The sequence below is a fragment of the Sorex araneus genome, chromosome X (genome assembly GCF_027595985.1).
Source record: "Sorex araneus isolate mSorAra2 chromosome X, mSorAra2.pri, whole genome shotgun sequence".
Classification (NCBI taxonomy): Eukaryota; Metazoa; Chordata; class Mammalia; order Eulipotyphla; family Soricidae; genus Sorex; species Sorex araneus.
The window spans coordinates 125,076,858-125,093,992 of record NC_073313.1 but is presented as its reverse complement, the minus strand read 5'-3'; positions in this window follow the sequence as shown (position 1 = coordinate 125,093,992).

Here is a 17,135-nt window from a genome sequence, read left to right as displayed (position 1 = left end):
GAAGCCGGGAAAAGTATTCGCAATGCTCGCCTGTCCTTCGCCAACTACAAGACCAAGATAACTGCCCTCTGACATCCTGAATGATCTATCACATCCTCCAGAAAGGCAATGGAGAAAATTATTCACGACTTCTACTCGGATCTCTTTGACAGCCATGTCCACCTACCCAGATACCAAATTCTGCAGGATGGATATGCCGTTCCCAACGTTCTCCCTTCTGAAATCTGATACGCCATTTTGCTGGTAAAGACACATACAGCACCTGGTCGGACAAGGTCAGACCCGAACACCTGAAGAATCTGCCGCCAGTACTCATCAATATACTGGCTGACTCTTCACATGCTACCTGTCTGAATGCAAGGTTCCGTCCAAGTGGAAAACCAGTAGGACCGTTCTGTTGTACAAGAAGGGAGACATCCATGACATCGGCAACTATCGCCCAATCTGCCTGTTGTCTGTCGTCTACAAGTTGTTCACACGTGTCATCCTGAATAGAATAGGGAGAACACTAGATGAAGGACAACCATGCAAGCAAGCCTGGTTCCAAAGGGGATTCATCACGATAGACCATATCCACACAGTGACCAAACTCATTGAAGTTTCGCGAGAGTTCAAGATGCGGCTCTGTCTAACATTCATCGACTTAAAGTGGACCTTCGATTCTGTTGAGACTAAGGCGGTCATCGAAGCCCTGGCCAAACTGGCCGTTCAAACTCAGTATATCAAAATTCTCTGTGAGCTGTATTGTGGATTCACCACCAGGATCTCATCATTCTACAAGGAAGTGATCATTGATGTAAAGAGAGGGGTGCGGCAGGGTGATACCATTTCACCGAAACTCTTCAGTGACGCCCTTGAGAACATTATGTGACGATTGGAATGGGAAGGAATGGGATTGAAGATAGACGCTCACACTTGGCAATTACACCACCTCTGCTTCGCTGATGACATTGTTCTCATAACACCAAACATTACTAAGTGGCACAAATGCTGGCTGACTTCGACCTCGAGTGTGGAAAGGTCGGATTGCAGCTGAATCTCAACAAGACAATGTTCATGAAAAATGAACTGGTCGATTTGCTCTCAATGGAATGAACATCTCCGAATGCAGCAGCTATGTGTACCTGGGTTGAGAAATCAACATGAGGAATGACTTGGTGCCAGAACTGCGCAGGAGGAAGAGAGCAGCCTGGAATGCATTCAAGAGCATCAATGAGGTGGTTAAGAGAATGAAGAACCTCCAACTCTGGGCACACCTTTTCGATTACACTGTTCTTTCTGCATTAACATATGCCTCAGAGACCTGGGCCCTATGCAAACAGAATAAGAATGCTATTAGGGTATCCCAAAGAGGAATCGAAAGAGTTATGCTGGGAATATCATGTCTCACTCAAGTGAGAGAAGGAATTTGGAGTTCTGACCTCTGTCGACGGTCAAAAATCAGGGATGCTGTCTCGTTTGCCAAGGCATCAAAAACAGATAGGCCGGTCATGTATTGCGATTCAGAGACGACCTTTGGACTAGAGCTGTTACAGACTGGATTCCACGGGACGTCAGAAGACCTCTTGGCTGCCCACCAACTAGATGGTCAGATTTCTTTGTCAAATCTCTAAATGAACTATTTGAGGCTCTTCCTCTTCCTGGAGCAAGCAGATATCATTGGGCTGCACTAGCACGCGACAGGGACAAATGGAGACGTTACTGGTGCCCGCTCGAGCAAATCAAAGATCATCAGGACTACAAGTGATACAAGTGATACAAGTGATTTGTTTTCCCCTTTCCCCAAAGGATTTTTGATTTTTCCCTTTTGCTTGTAGCCTGGTCTTAGGCAAATGAGACCCATTGTTGTTACTGTTTTTTGCATATCGAATATGCCACGGGTAGCTTGCCAGGCCCTACTGTGCTTGCGGGGTATTCTCGGTAGCTTGCCGGCCTCTCCGAGAGGGATGGAGGCTTTTAGGTTGGCCTCCAATCGCCCTTGCAAGTGTTCCCATGGTTCACACCATATTTGAACCCCATTAAATATAGTGCAGAAATTATGGAAAACGGGTGTTAAGTGTTTAATGCTGTGTTGTGCGGTCGCTAAAGCTGTACATATAGTCTGGTATATGGAACCCACATTCCCACACATGCAAGGCTAATGCTCTACCATTGAGCTGAATCCTTGACCCACCATTTTAGTTGCAGCATGTTTTGATTATTTTTAGGACTGTCACTGTAACACTGTCATCACTGTTATCCCATTGCTCATCGATTTGCTTGAGCGGGCACCAGTAAAGTCTCCATGTAAGACTTGTTACTTTTTTTGGCCTATCTGATACACCATGGGTAGCTTGCCAGGCTCTGCTGTGCAGATGAGACACTCTCGGTAGCTTTCCAGGCCCTCCGAGAGGGGCGGAAGAATCGAACCCAGGTCAGCAGCATGCAAGGCAAATGCCTTACCCGCTGTGCTATCCTGGGATTCTAACAAGTAATATATATTAGGAAATAATTGCCCATTTCTACAAAACGTGTCTTTTGAATATCATTGTAATTGCGTTATGTAGATCAATTTGATTAGCACTGTTATATCTGATATATTATCTTCCTACTATGAGTAATATATATTAACATACTACATTTACAGTAGAAATTTAACAAACTTAATGATGTTCTATAGGAGTTTTATATTTATCACATTTTCCTCTAAATTTCTATTGTTTTAATATTGTTAAGCATGGCAACTTTAAAAAGAAGTGCTTTATCAGTTACTAGAGTAAGTGTTGGTGTATTGGCACATATGAGTATGGTCATCAGATTGCTCCAGTCCTGTAGGTAGACTCCCAAAATTTATTATCAGAAGTCATTACTCATTTTCTTACTATTATATTTATATTCTGTGCTTGGTGTGATGTGCTCAGTGTGATGCACTAGAGCGATAGTACAGTACTGGGTTCAATTCTTTCGTCCCTCTAGGAGAGTCTGGCAAGCTACCGAGAATATCCCACCTGCACGGGAGAGCCTGGCAAGCTACCCGTGGCGTATTCGATATGCCAAAAACAGTAACAACAAGTCTCACAATGGAGACGTTACTGGTGCCTGCTTGAGCAAATCGATGAACAACGGAATGACAGTTCTAATGTGCTACAGTGTTTGGTATGATACAGTCATACAGTTTTATTCGTATGCATGTGGCTATTCAGATTCCCCAGCATCATTTGCTGAAGAGATTTTCCTTTATCCGTATTTACTCTTAGCTCCTTCATCATAAAGTAACTTTTCATATGCATGAGGGTTTATTTCTGATCTCTCAATATTCCACCGGTCTGAGAGTACCTTATTGTGAATTCTCCGTTATTTTGTTTACTGTAGAATTATAAAATAGTTTATAATCAGATATTTGATGCCTTCATATTCTTTTTTCTCAGTATTGCATTGAATTGTTAGAAGTTTTGTTATTTCATATAAATTTTGCATCCATTGTAAATTTTTATTATTTTGGGTGGAACACTAGGTGATGATCAGGTAATGCTATCCCTGGCTTTATATTCATTAGTGTCTCCTGGTGGAATTTGACACTGGTGGTGGAATTAGTAATGGAGCATTGCATTTCAAAATCCAAATACGAATAACTTTGTAACTCATAGTGCATTAATAAAAGAAACTTTTGAAATAACAAAAGAAATAATGGGTTGTTGCAACTTGTATGAAACCAGAAAATATTAGGTAGTGAAGTAAGTCAGAGATAGAAGGACACATATTTGGATGATCTCACTTACCTGTCATATATAAAGAAACAAGACCACGGAATGGATGATTTCAAAACAATGACAAATACTTGGCTGTGGATTACAGAACTGAAAATGCCAAATAATTGAAGGGTACTGGGGGCAGGGAATTATGAAGTACACTGAAAATATATACTGGACTGGTACGATAGCACAGCAGGTAAGGCATTTGCCTTGCATACAGCTGGCCCGGATTCGAGTCCTCTGTCCCTCTTGGAGAGCCTGGCAAGGTACCGAGAGTATCCCGCCTGCAGGGTAGAGCCTGGAAGCTACCCATGGTGTATTTGATATGCCAAAAACAGGAACAACAAATCGAGGAACAGTGGGATGACAGTGCTACAGTGCATTGCTACTGAAAATAAATAACATAAGGTCGTTGAGAGAAGAATTTGTGTGGTTTGATGGGGATGGTAAGTTAGCTTCATACATCAAAACCAAAAGCATTGGTACTATTATAAATAAGTGACTAACTACAATAAATAAAAGTTTAAGAAGATTATGAAGGATGTGAGATGGAAGTGGGTTTTGGGGAAGAGATGCTGAGACTTGTGGAGGGGGGTAGAATTGAAACAGGGTTTGCTGAATTCTATTATTAACATTATTGCAAATTAAAATCACAGTGCCCCCCTCGAAAAAAATTTAAAAGCCGATATCCTTCCAAATAGAGGAGAAGCAACAGGGGCAGTGTTCAAGGGGATTCAGCTATATTGGTGGTGTTAAAGAATGCTGGAGCTAGATATCCAAACAACAGATTCATCAATTCTGAAATCATGAGATCCAAAATTTAATAATGAAACACAAAGGATTACTATCAAGTTGGCAGGCTGGGGCTGAAGTGGGGCTGAAGTGTGTGTGTGGAGAGGGCGGGCGAGGGAATCTGGCAACACTGGTAGAGGGAGTCTAACACTGGTGGTGGGATCGGTGTTGGAACGTTGTACACCCAAACTCAACTATGAATAACTTTGTAACACACAGTACTTTAATAAAATAAAATTTGGAAAATAAAAACAATTTTCTTCCTATAGTAGTAAATAAAGGATGATTTCCACTGGTGATTCATAAATGAAAGACTGAAGAAATACACCTTAATGAAATAATACTTCTCTTATTTATATTCACATAGTTTAGTTTAACTTCTCTTCATGGTTGCCTATCTTTATTCAACCTACTATGAAAATATTTCTATTTTTCAAGGAATGAAAAAGAAAGAAAGGCAAAAGAGAAAAGAAGGAGTGAAGGATGGAAGCAAGGAGGAAGGGCAAAAATTGAGCTAGCTTCATTGATGAAAAGAGTGTGAGAAAACTAATAAATAAAATCATGAAGTGTAAATAACTACACAGGCCAAAGGGTGTGTGTATGAGGGCTCTCTGGGTGGCTCTGTCTCATGGCCCACATTCAGTGCTCTAGAGCCTCTGTGTGTGGACTGGATCCGGATGGCTGTTGGCCAAGAGCAGGTGAAGGAAGGAACGAAGGCCAAGCCAGTTGCTGGATCAGTTGCCGTTTATTTCATTCACTCCTGTCTCTCTCTGCTTCTCTCCTGGCTCTCAATCTCTCCTCCAACACACTCTTAGAGCCTAGTTAAATCCCCCCAGCATGAGGGGGTTAGGGCTTACACATAGGTGTGGTCACAATCAATAGAGTTAAAGTTCTTTCCCTGAAGGGATGCTGCTTCTAGCACAGATTCTCTTTCAGCAGGATGAACAACCCAAGGGCAGAATCCCATGAGTGTGTTTCTCCTCTTCTCATCCAGCAAACATATAAGCATTCATAATATTAATCACTTTGTGTGGAGACAGTAAGAGATACATTAAGCTTATAGAATTGCTCTCCTGGGGCCATCTTGACATCAGACTACAGTGCTCAGACCAGATGAGTCTTTCCTATCCCTAGCAGGGTCCTAGTCTCGTCATTACTTTTGGATCATGACAATATTTGTCCATGATTAATCTCTTAATTTATAGTTAAGAATTAGGCACTTTGGCCAGGCACATCTCAATGCCAGGATAACATAACTCACCGCTTGCCCTGGGTCCATCCCGTCCCTCGTCGGCACCCTGCTTTTGCAGTGCTAGGAACTGAGGGCAACTGAGGCTTAAGTTGAGAAAGCAGATGCCCAGGAACGAATAATATTCGAAACCAATTAAATCCCAAGTTACAAAAGCATAATATTGTCTTCTTGTGTCTATACAAAAAGGACATTGCTATAAAGTGAACTATTCAAAGGACACAAAGAGAGGAGAAAGGCAATATTAATTTACAATATAAGTTCAATGTCCTAGAATGATACTGATATTACAAATTAACAGAGTTTGATTAGGGGGTAAAGCAGATTAACTGGGGAAAAGAGCATGAAGAAGTGGTTACAGATAGACAAAGGAATGGGAGTGACTGGGGAGCACCTTGATGGGTGTGACCGGGATAAAACTAAGCTCCTTGGCACTATGTTATCCTATAATGAAGTTATTGAAAAAAGGTAAAAACAATACCAAAAAATGCAAAGAAACACGAAAGACTAAATAAATTGTTCCACTGAAACATAGAACCTAGATGAACTGGATTTATTTTTATTATCATTGACTATTTCAGAACAAGCCAATTAAAATAATGAATATTAAAATCATAATAATTTCCCAAGCAAAATCCCATTTGCAGATAAGGTTACTAATGAATACTATCAAAAATACTAATGAAATTCTACTATCAAAAATACTAATGAATACCTTCAAAGACGACCTATTATGTCTCAAAATCAATTCTTCCCAATAATGAAAAATTTATTCCAAGGCAGCCACCATTATTCTAATACAGAAAACTGTCAAAGATATCGCAAAACCCAAAATGTAGAGATAATAAGCTTGATGAACATAAATGCAAAGATTCTGTAAAAACTTTTAACAATTCAAATTAGTAAGGACATTAAAATGATCATTCTTAGTGATTGGATATTATAGGAGTACAAGAGAATTCAACATATGCAAATCATCTAAAATAATACATTATATCACAGGCTGGATAGATAATATATATGGAAGGGCAATTTACTTCACAAGGCTAACCTGACTTCATTCTCTGACACCCCATATGATTCACCTAGCACTGACAGCAGTGGTCAATGAGCACAGAGCCGGGAGTAAATTTTGAGCACTGCCAAGTGTGGACACCAAAAGAAAATAATATTCTCACAACTTTCTATGAAATTAATATTTTATATTAATTCAAATGTTTAAAGAAAATACTTAATGATCTTATCTTATAATTATCATATATTCTATAAATATTAATAAAATTAAATGTTTAAATATTAAAGTCAATATCTAAATAGTAAAATACCTACTTACATTTTATTTGGGCAATACAACCTTTGGTGCTCAGAACTTACCCCTGGCTCTAAGCTGAGGATTCACTTATGTTGGGACTAGGCTGAATCATATGGGGTGAGGGACTGAACCCAGGTCAGCTGCATGCAATGCAACACCCTGCTTACTGCATGATGGCTCTGAGCCTTCTAAATATATTTTTTACTTTTTCTGCCTACCTATCTCTTCAATTTCTCAAAGCCTTGCTACATTTCATGTAGACTTTGTTAATGGCAGGCATGCATCTGATTTTTATTTTCATAATAGGTTTAAAATTTTGTTATTTAATTTACTACATCTTTTTTCATTGATATATATTTGCTTTCTATTACTGTATCTTTTTTAAAACTCACTGATAACATGAAAGAATTTCTCCATTTATCCGGAAACTCTGTGTACCCATATAATTTACATACAATGGGCTGGAGCAATAGCACAGCGGTAGAGCATTCGCCTTTCACGCGGCCAACCTGTGTTCGATTCCTCCGCCCCTCTCGGAGAGCCCAGCAAGCTACCAAGAGTATCATGCTGGCACAGAAGAGCCTGTCAAGCTACCCATGGCATATTGGATACGCCAAAAACAGTAACAATAAGTCTCACAATGAGAGACATTAGTGGTGCCTGCTCGAATAAATCGATGAGTAACGAGATGGCAGTGACAGTGACAGTCTTGGAAAGTAAGACATAATAATTTATTGATTTAATATGTGAAAAATTTGGAATTTCATATTTATATATATTCATCTATAACTGGAGCAATAGTACAGAGGGTAGGGCATTTGCCTTGCACGAGGTCGAATCAGGTCCAATTCCTCAGTCCCTCTTGGAGGGCTCAGCAAGCTACTGAGAGTAACCTGCCCATACGGCAGAGCCTGGCAAGCTACCCATGGCGTATTCGATAGGCCAAAATCAGTAAGAACAAGTCTCACAATGGAGACGTTACTGGTGCCTGCTCGAGCAAATCGATTAACAATGGGACAACAGTGCTATAGTGCTATATATATTTTCATCTACTTTCTTCCTTATAAGTGTCTTACAAAAAACCCTTTAGGGCTCAATTTGCATTTCTAAATGGCTGCAATGTTAAAGATATTTTATGTTGAACAGCATTTGATGTGTTGCTAAACAATATTAGGGGATTTTAAAAACTACACTGTATCACTGTCATCCCATTGTTCATCGATTTGAGTGGGTGCCAGTAACATCTCCATTCATCCTAGCCCTGAGATTTTAGCAGCCTCTCTTTACTCGTCCTTCCCAATGGTGCCACACTGGAGGCTATTTCAAGGTTTGGAGCATGAGACCCATCATTGTTACTGTTTTTGGTATATCAAATATGTCACAAGGAGCTTGCCAGACTACCATGCAGGCAGGATACTCTTGGTATCTTGCCAGGATCTTCAAGAGGGAGAACTAGACAATAAGTGTTCCTGTAGCCATGAATGTGGCTCGTGTCCGGGAGCTTTGTTATATAGTCTTTGTATCTTGGCCGTTGATGGGATTACACAGCGCTGGGGGAAGTTTGTGGGTGTGTCTGCCTTGCTACTGGAAAAAAAGGGGATCTGGATGGAGGAGGCCCAGTCACGATCTGAGCAGGTTTGGAGATCTCAGTCCCGGGTCCCACACACCTGGGTTCCTCTGCCAGTCCCTTCATGCATGAGGCTTTTCCAAGCATGTGGAGAGTGGCCTTGAGCATGGCTATGGCTGGGTTCCAGAGGTCTTCAGTTTCTGGGGCTCTGCTCGGGGTGGGGAGTAGAACTCGACCCGCCCCCCTCCGAGGGTTCCCGGTAAAGACAGCCAGGCGCGGGGGCAGGAGACTCTGGTTACTAAAATTTATCTCACCCTCACTAATAAAACTTTTATCAGATACGTATGAAGAAAATATTCTCCCATACTATGGGCTGTCTTTTTATTGTCTTCACAGTATCCTCTGAAACACATAGATTTAAAAAATTGATGAGGTGCATATTTTTTCTATATTATTGTCTACAATAATCTAATGTTAAGGTATCTTTCTATATAATAGAAGAGTTTTGTATTTTAATACTTACATCTAGGTTTTTGTTTGTTCTTATTTTGTAATTATACCTAGCTGACATATAACTCCTGCTTATAATTCCTGGTTATAACTCCTGGCAGACTTAAGGAAACATATGGGGTGCATGTATTGAACACAGGTCATTTACATATTATTTCTCTGTCCAAGTGTCTATTTTAAAAATATTTTAAGGTTTATTTTTATATTTGATGTTATTTAAGAGCTCAATTTGTTTTTTTTAATTTATTTTTTATTATTATTGAATCACCGTGAGATAGAGTTACAAGCTTTCATGTTTGAGTTTCAATCGCACAATGATCAAACACCCATCCCTCCACTAGTGCACATTCTCTACCACCAATGTTCCAAGTATAACCCTTACTTCCAACCCTCCCTCTGCCTCCAAGGCAGACAATTTCCCCCATACTCTCTCTCTCTACTGTTGGGTATTATGGTCTGTAGTACAGATACTGACATGTCGTATTTGGTGCTTTATCTACTTTAAGCACACATCTCCCAAACTGAACGGTTCCTTCAACCATCATTGTCTTAGTGATCCCTTTTATATCCCAGCTGCCTTATCCCCCACCTCATGAGAATGGCTTCTAACTATGGGACAATATTCCTGGCCCTTGTGTCTACTGACCTTGGGTGTTCATCTCATAGTATGTTATTTTATATTTCACAAATGAGTGCAGTCCTTCTATGTCTCTCCCACTCTTTCTGACTCATTTCACTTAGTATGTTACTCTCCATGTCCATCCACTTATAAGCAAATTTCATGACTTCATCTCTTCTAATAGATGCATAGTATTCCATTATGTAGCTATAACAAAGTTTCTTTAACTAGTCTTCTATTCTTGGGCACTCGCACTGGGGTTGTTTCCAGATTATTGTTATTGTGAACAGTACTGCAATGAACATAAAGGTGCAGATGTCATTTCTACTGTGCTTTTTTGCACCCTCAGGGTATATTCCCAGATGTACTGTGAGGTCATATGGAAGCTTAGTCTCTAGTTTTTGAAGAAATGTCCATACTGTTTTCCAGAAAGGCTGGACCAGTTGGCATTCCCACCAACAGTGAAAGAGTATCCCTTTTCCCAGACATCCATGGCAGCACAGGTTGCTTCTGTTATATTGAATGTGTGCCAGTCTCTCTCATGTGAGATGATCTCTCATCGTTGTTTTGATAGGCATCTCCCCGATGATTAGTGACGTGGAGCATTTTTCATAGGCCTTTTGATCATTTGTATTTCTTTTTTGAGAAAGCTTCTGTTCATTTCTTCTCCCAATTTTTTGATGGGGTTGAAGATGTTTTTTCTTGTATAATTCTACTAGTGTCTTGTATATCCTGGATATTAATCCCTTATCATATGGGGATTGGGTAAATATCATTTCCCATTCTGTGGGCTCTCTCTGTATTTTAGTTACTGTTTCTTTTGAAGTGCAGAATCTTCTAAATTTGATGTTGTCCCATTTGTTTATGTTATTTCCACTTGCTTGGTCAGTGGTGTTTCATCCTTAAAGATGCTTTTAGCTAGAACATCATGGAGGGTTCTGCTTACATTTTCCTCTATGTCCCTTATGGATTGATATCTGATATTGAGGTCTTTAATACACTTTGATCTGACTTTTGTGCCTGGTGTTAGACAGAGGTCAGACTTCATTTTTTTTTTGCAGGTAGCTATCCAGTTTTCCCACCAACACTTGTTGAAGATGCTTTCCTTGTTCCCTTTATATTTCTTGCTCCTTTGTCAAAGATTATGTGGTCATATATTTGAGAGTCTATGACAGAATATTCAACTCTGTTCCATTTTTTGCAGATCTACTTCTATCCCAATTCCATGCTGTTTTAATTACTACTGCTTTGTAGCACAGTTTGAAATTGGGGAAGTTGATGCTCCCCATTTTCTTTTTCCCAAGGATTGCTTTAGCTGTTTGTGGCGGTTTATTGTTTCACATGAATTTCAGGAGTGTTTTATCTATTTCTTTGAAAAATGTCATGGGTATCCTGGTAGGTACCGCATTAAATCTGTGCAGTGCTTTGGGGTGTATTGCCATTTTGATAGTATTAATCTTCCTATCCATGAACAGGGGATGTGGCTCCATTTCCTAGTGTCCTCTTTTGTTTCTTGAAATAGTGCTTTGTAATTTTCCTTATATTTGTCCTTTACCTCTTTAGTTAAGCTGATTCTGAGGTACTTGATTCTCTGAGGTACTATTGTGAGCAGGATTATTTTTAAAATATCTCTTTTTTCTCTTTTGTTATTTGTATATAAGAAAGCAATGGACTTTTGTGTGTTGATTTTGTTGCCTGCCACTGTACTCTACAGACCTATTGTTTCTAGGAGCTTTTCTGTAGAGTCTTTAGCATTTTCTAAGTATAGTATCAAATCGTATGCAAATAGTAATAGCTTGACATCTTCATTTCTTATCTGTGTGCCCTTGATATCTTTTTCTTGCCTAACTGCTATGGCCAGTACTTCCAGTACTATATTGAATAGGAATGGTGAGAGCAGGTATCCTTGTCTTGTACCCAATCTTAGAGGGAAGGCTTTTAGTTTTTTCTCCATTGAGACTGATGCTTGCCATGGGCATGTGGTAGATGGCTTTGACAATATTGAGGAAAGTTACTTTGATGCCCATTTTGCTAAGAGTTTTCATCATAAACGGGTGCTGGATCTTGTCAAATGCTTTCTCTGTGTCTATTAATATGATCATATGGTTTTTTATTATTTCTTTTATTGATGATTAATTATTTTGATTGACTTGTGAATGTTAAACCATCCTTGCATCCCTGGATGAATCCTACTTGGTCAAGTGTATGATCTCTTTGATGAGTCTTTGGATTCTGTTTGCTCTGATTTCGTTGAGGATCTTTGTGTTATGTTCATCAGGGATATTGGCCTATAATTCTCTTTCTTTGTGGTATCTCTGTCTGATTTTGGTTTCAGGGTGATATTTGTTTCATAGAAACTGTTTGAAAGTGTTTCTGATACTTCAATTTCCTGGAAAAGCTTAAAGAGGATTGAATGTCAGTCCTCTTTAAATATTTGGAAGAATTCCCTAGTGAATCCATCTGGGTCAGAACTTTTGTGTTTGGGGAGACTATTTATTACAATTTCAATGTCCATGATGGTGATAGGTCTGCTCAGGTATTCCAGGTCTTTTTGGTTCAGCTTTGGGAGGCTATATGAATCTACGAACTTATCCATTTCCTTAATGTGTTTTTTTTTGGTATAAAAATTCTCAAAGTAATCTCTAAGGATCCATTGAATTACTGTAGCTTCTGTTGTGATGTCCCCTTTTCATTTCTGATTCAGTTTACTAGAATTTTCTCTCTCCCTTTCTTTGTGAATCTTGCTAGAGGTTTATCGATCTTGCTTATTTTCTCAAAGAACCAGATCTTGGTTTTCATTGATTTTTTGTACTTTTTTTTTTTGGTTTCCATTTCATTAATTTCTGCTCTGAGTTTTATTGTTTCCTTCCTCCTGCCTGGGTCAGGCTCCTTTTGTTGGTCATTCTCCAAGCTCTTAAGCTGTGAAGTTAGGTTACTTAAGTGGGCTCAATCCTCATTTCTGAGGAATGCTTGTAGAGCTATAAACTTTCCTCTTCACACAGCTTTGCTGTGTCTCATAAGTACTGGTAACTCGTGTTCTCCTTTTCGTTCATTTCAAAGAATCTTCTGATTTCCTTTCTAAGCCACTAGTTCAGTAGAGAGCTGTTTAATTTCCAGGTGTTTGATTTGACTGTCTATTGTGTGTGATTTACTTCTATTTTCAGTACATCGTGGTCTGAGAAGATCTTTGATATAATCTCTATCTTCTTAATTTTATGGAGGTATGTTTTGTGGCCCAGTATGTGGTCTATCTTGGAGAATGTCCCATGCAAACTTGAGTAGAATGTCTATACAGCTTTTTGAGGATGAAGTGTCCTGTATATATCTAGTAAGCCCCTTTATTCCATTTATTCCCTCAGATAAAGAATGTTCTTTCTAAGCATGAGTCTGGTTGATCTATCGAGAGGTGATAAAGGTGATAAAGATATGTGATAAAGAGGGTGAAATCTCCTACTAGTATTGTGTTGCTATTGATGTCGTTCTTCAAGTCTATGAGTAGTTGTTTAAAGTACTTTGCTGGTCCCTCGTTAGGTTTATGTACATTTAGGAGTGTAATTTCTTCCTGCTGTACATATACCTTGATAGATAAGAAATGGCCTTCACTGTCTCTTGTGACCTTATTCAGTCTGAAATCAATGTGGTCTGGTACCAGAATGGCCACCCCAGTTTTTTGAGGTAGTTGTTTGCCCATAGGGTTGTTTTCCAGCCTTTGAATTTGAGTCTGTGTTTGCTCTGACTGTTCAGATGTGTTTCTTGCAGGCAGCAGAATGTTGGATTCAATTTTCTGATCCTGCTACTCTGTGTCTTTTAATTGTGCGTTTAGCCCATTGATGTTGAGAGAATTTTTTGTTATGGGGTTTTATCCCATCTTTCTGCCAAAGTTTAGTGTGTTTGAGGGGCTTATCTTGTCTTAAAGTAGCCCATTTATTTGTTCTTGTAACCATAGTTTTGAATCTATGAAGTTCCTGAGCTTTTGTTTGCTGTGAAACTGTGTTGTTCTTTCTGATATGAATGAGAGTCTAGCTGGTATAGTATATTTGGTGAGGTATTTATTTCATTAAGTTTTTTTCACTGTATCCCACCACTGTTTTCGGACCCTGAGGATTTCATCAGATAAGTCATCCATGAATCTTAAGGATGCTCCTTTATAGGCAATTTCTTCCTTTTATCTTGCTGCTTTAAGATTTTGTCTCTGTCTAAGGTATTCATCATTTTGATCAATGTTTCTTGGGGTATTTTTATTTGGATTTCTTCTAGCAGGTACCCTTTGGGGCTACTGAATGTGGTCGCATGTGTTCTTTACCTCTGGGAACATTGTAGCAATGATGACTTTGACAGTTTTTCTTCTTCAGGATTTTCTTCCTTTCCCTCTGGGACTCCAATAATTCTTATGTTATTCTTCTCGGCTTCACCTGATTTTCTCTTGACATCTGTTCGCTAACTGTGAGTCTCTTTCCCATTTTCTGCTCTTTTCTGGATAGTCTCTGCACTTCATCTTGGAGGTCACTGATTGTGTCCTCAGCAGCTGTTACTCTGATGCTGAGGTCTTCCACTGAGTTTTTCAATTCACCCACCAGGTTTTTCAGATCTGTTGTTTCCATTTGCAACTTTGTTTGCATTTTCCATATTTCTCCTTTCAATTCCTCTTGGATTTTATTGGCAGTACATTCCATTGCTTCTTTTTAGTAGCTCTTTTCTAAATTCCTCGTCAGAGAGGTTGTCTAGTGCTTCATTACTGTTTGGGTATTCTGGGCTAGTCTCTTTTCTAACTAAGCTTGGTGGGCTTCTGTGTTGCTTTACCATTGTGATCTGTGCACTTTAGATCTTCATGCTCACTGTTACTATTGTGTTTTTTTTTTGCTTTTTGGGTCACACTTGGCAATGCACAGGGGTTACTCCTGGCTCTGCACTCAGGAATTACCCCTGGCCGTGCTCAGGGGACCATATGGGATGCTGGGATTTGAACCCGGGTCTGCCGCATGCAAGGCAAATGCCCTACCCGCTGTGCTATCTCTCCAGCCCCCTACTATTGTGTTTTTGGTGTAATATTATGTGAGGTGGGCTAATGACTTATTGGCTTAGTGTGTTTCTGGTGATCAAGCTACCCTACTGAGAGTTCCACCTAAGAGGGTAACTTATGGTTCTTATGGGATATGGAGAGGGATAGTAACTCACGGCAGACTTAGTGACCATGGCTCCAGAAAGCACCCCCACTGGGTCGGTACCTGGATAGGGGGAGGAGAGGAGATTCCCCTAAGGTTGGCTGTGGTCTGTGTTCCCATCTCCTGCAATTCTGATTTACAAACTGGCTCTCGGATGGCCCATTCGGTCCCATGGCTCAGGGAACAGTCTAACCAGGTCGGTACCTAGATAGGAGGAGGAGAGGAGGCTCCCGGGAGATTGTGTGCTCTGAATTTCATTTTTATGCGACAAATGCATCTCCTTTTAGCATTGAATGGTGTTGCCTCCCTTGCTTGTTAAAATTTCATATATACATAGTCTTATTTTTGTCTCAGGTGTATTCTATTATCATATACTTGTTATTATTGTTTTTTGATAATTTTTGGAAATCAGAAAGTGTGAATCTTTCAGATTTCTTTTTAATTCTAATATATAATTTCCTACTTATAGTGGTCTTCTTTATAGAACTTCTCCAGCCCTATTAGAACTCCTCAATTTCTTCTTCGTCGTAGTTGGATGTTGGTGTGTAGACGATGAAGATAGAAACTGCCTGCAATGACCACATCCATTCATATGTGAGCATCTAATTCAGGTTGTTAGGCATTAGAACAAATAAATGTTCATGGCCAAGTCCGTGTTGATGAGGACACCAACACCACCAACTGTCGCATGTTCTGAGGAATAGTTCTTCTCCAGTGTCAAAAATGGTGTGATATGATTGATGCCTTCTTGTCTTGGTCAATCCAATTATATTATACTTGATTTTCTGTGCTTGTACCATCAGATCCTCAATGGATGCTTCTGATGCCAGCATATGTGCATTAAAAGTGCAGACAGTCATTTTAAGTCCTCCTTCATTTTGGCAGCCTAGTTCGCCCCTGAGATTTTAGCAGCCTCTCCTTGCTCATCCTTCTCAACACTGCCATTTTGGGGGCTCTTCCAGGGTCAGGGGAATGAGGCCCATTTTTGTTACTGTTTTTGGCATATGGAATATGCCACGGGTAGTTTTCCAGGCTTGGGTGTGTGAGTGGTATGGGTGGGGGGGGCAGTTTGTGGGTGTGGCTGCCAAGCTACTGGAAAATGAGGGGGTCTGGGTGGAAGAGGCCTAGTCCCAAACAGAGCAGGCTTGGAGATCCCAGCCCCAGGCCCGCACACCTGAGTTCCTCTGCCGGTTCCTTCATGCATGAAGCTCATCCGAATGTGTGTAGAGGGGTCTTGAGCATGGCTGTGGCTGGGTTCCAGAGGTCTTCTGCTGCCACCAGAGTCTCTTGTCCCCGTGCCTGGCTGTCTTCACTGGGGCACCTCGGAGTGAGGCGGGTTGAGTTTCCCTCACCCCCCCACCCCTCGAGCAGAGACCCGGCAGCTGAAGACCTCCAGCAGCTGGAAATTTTGTATATTGTATACTATATACCTTGCATATATTACATATATTGATTTTGTATCTGGGCACTTACTTCACTGGAATGCATCCCATTTGATCAAGGTGTATAATTTTGATAGGATGTTGGAATAAATTTGATAAGATTTTGAAAAAAATTTTCCAACAATATTTATTAGTGAGATTAATATGAAACGTTCTGTTTTAGAGGTGGAACTGGAGGGAAAGAGGGCTGCCAAATTGTAGTTGTATTCTGAGAACCCCAGGGACATTGAGAGACACTCCAGGTTCTTCTGGGCCAATTGTATATTCAGTTTAGTATTGGAGCAAAAAAAGGATGCATTGCTCAGGGTATGCAATTCCAGAGATGACAAGTGACATCCTATCATGCTCAGAGTCCTGTAGGGACACATCTGGTGGTACACAAGAAGCTATGTGATTCCAGAGATTGCATTATGGTTAGACTCATGCAAGATATTAGCAATAACATTTACACTATTTCCTTAATGGTACTTTTTGTTTGTTTTTGGCCCACACTTGGAAGGGTTCAGATCTAACTAGTGAGTCTGCACTCAGGGATCACTCCTGACAGACTTCAGAAACCATATGGGGTGCAAGGGACTGAATTCAAGCCAGTTATGTGCAAGGCAACTAACTTCCTTAGTCACTGTACTATTTCTTCATGTTTTTCTTGTCAATATCCAAATGTTGATACTCAGAGATTTACACTTTCAACATTTCTAAGTAACACAAAAAAATTCAGCTTTATGAACCTTCTATTTGTGCCACATCTTTT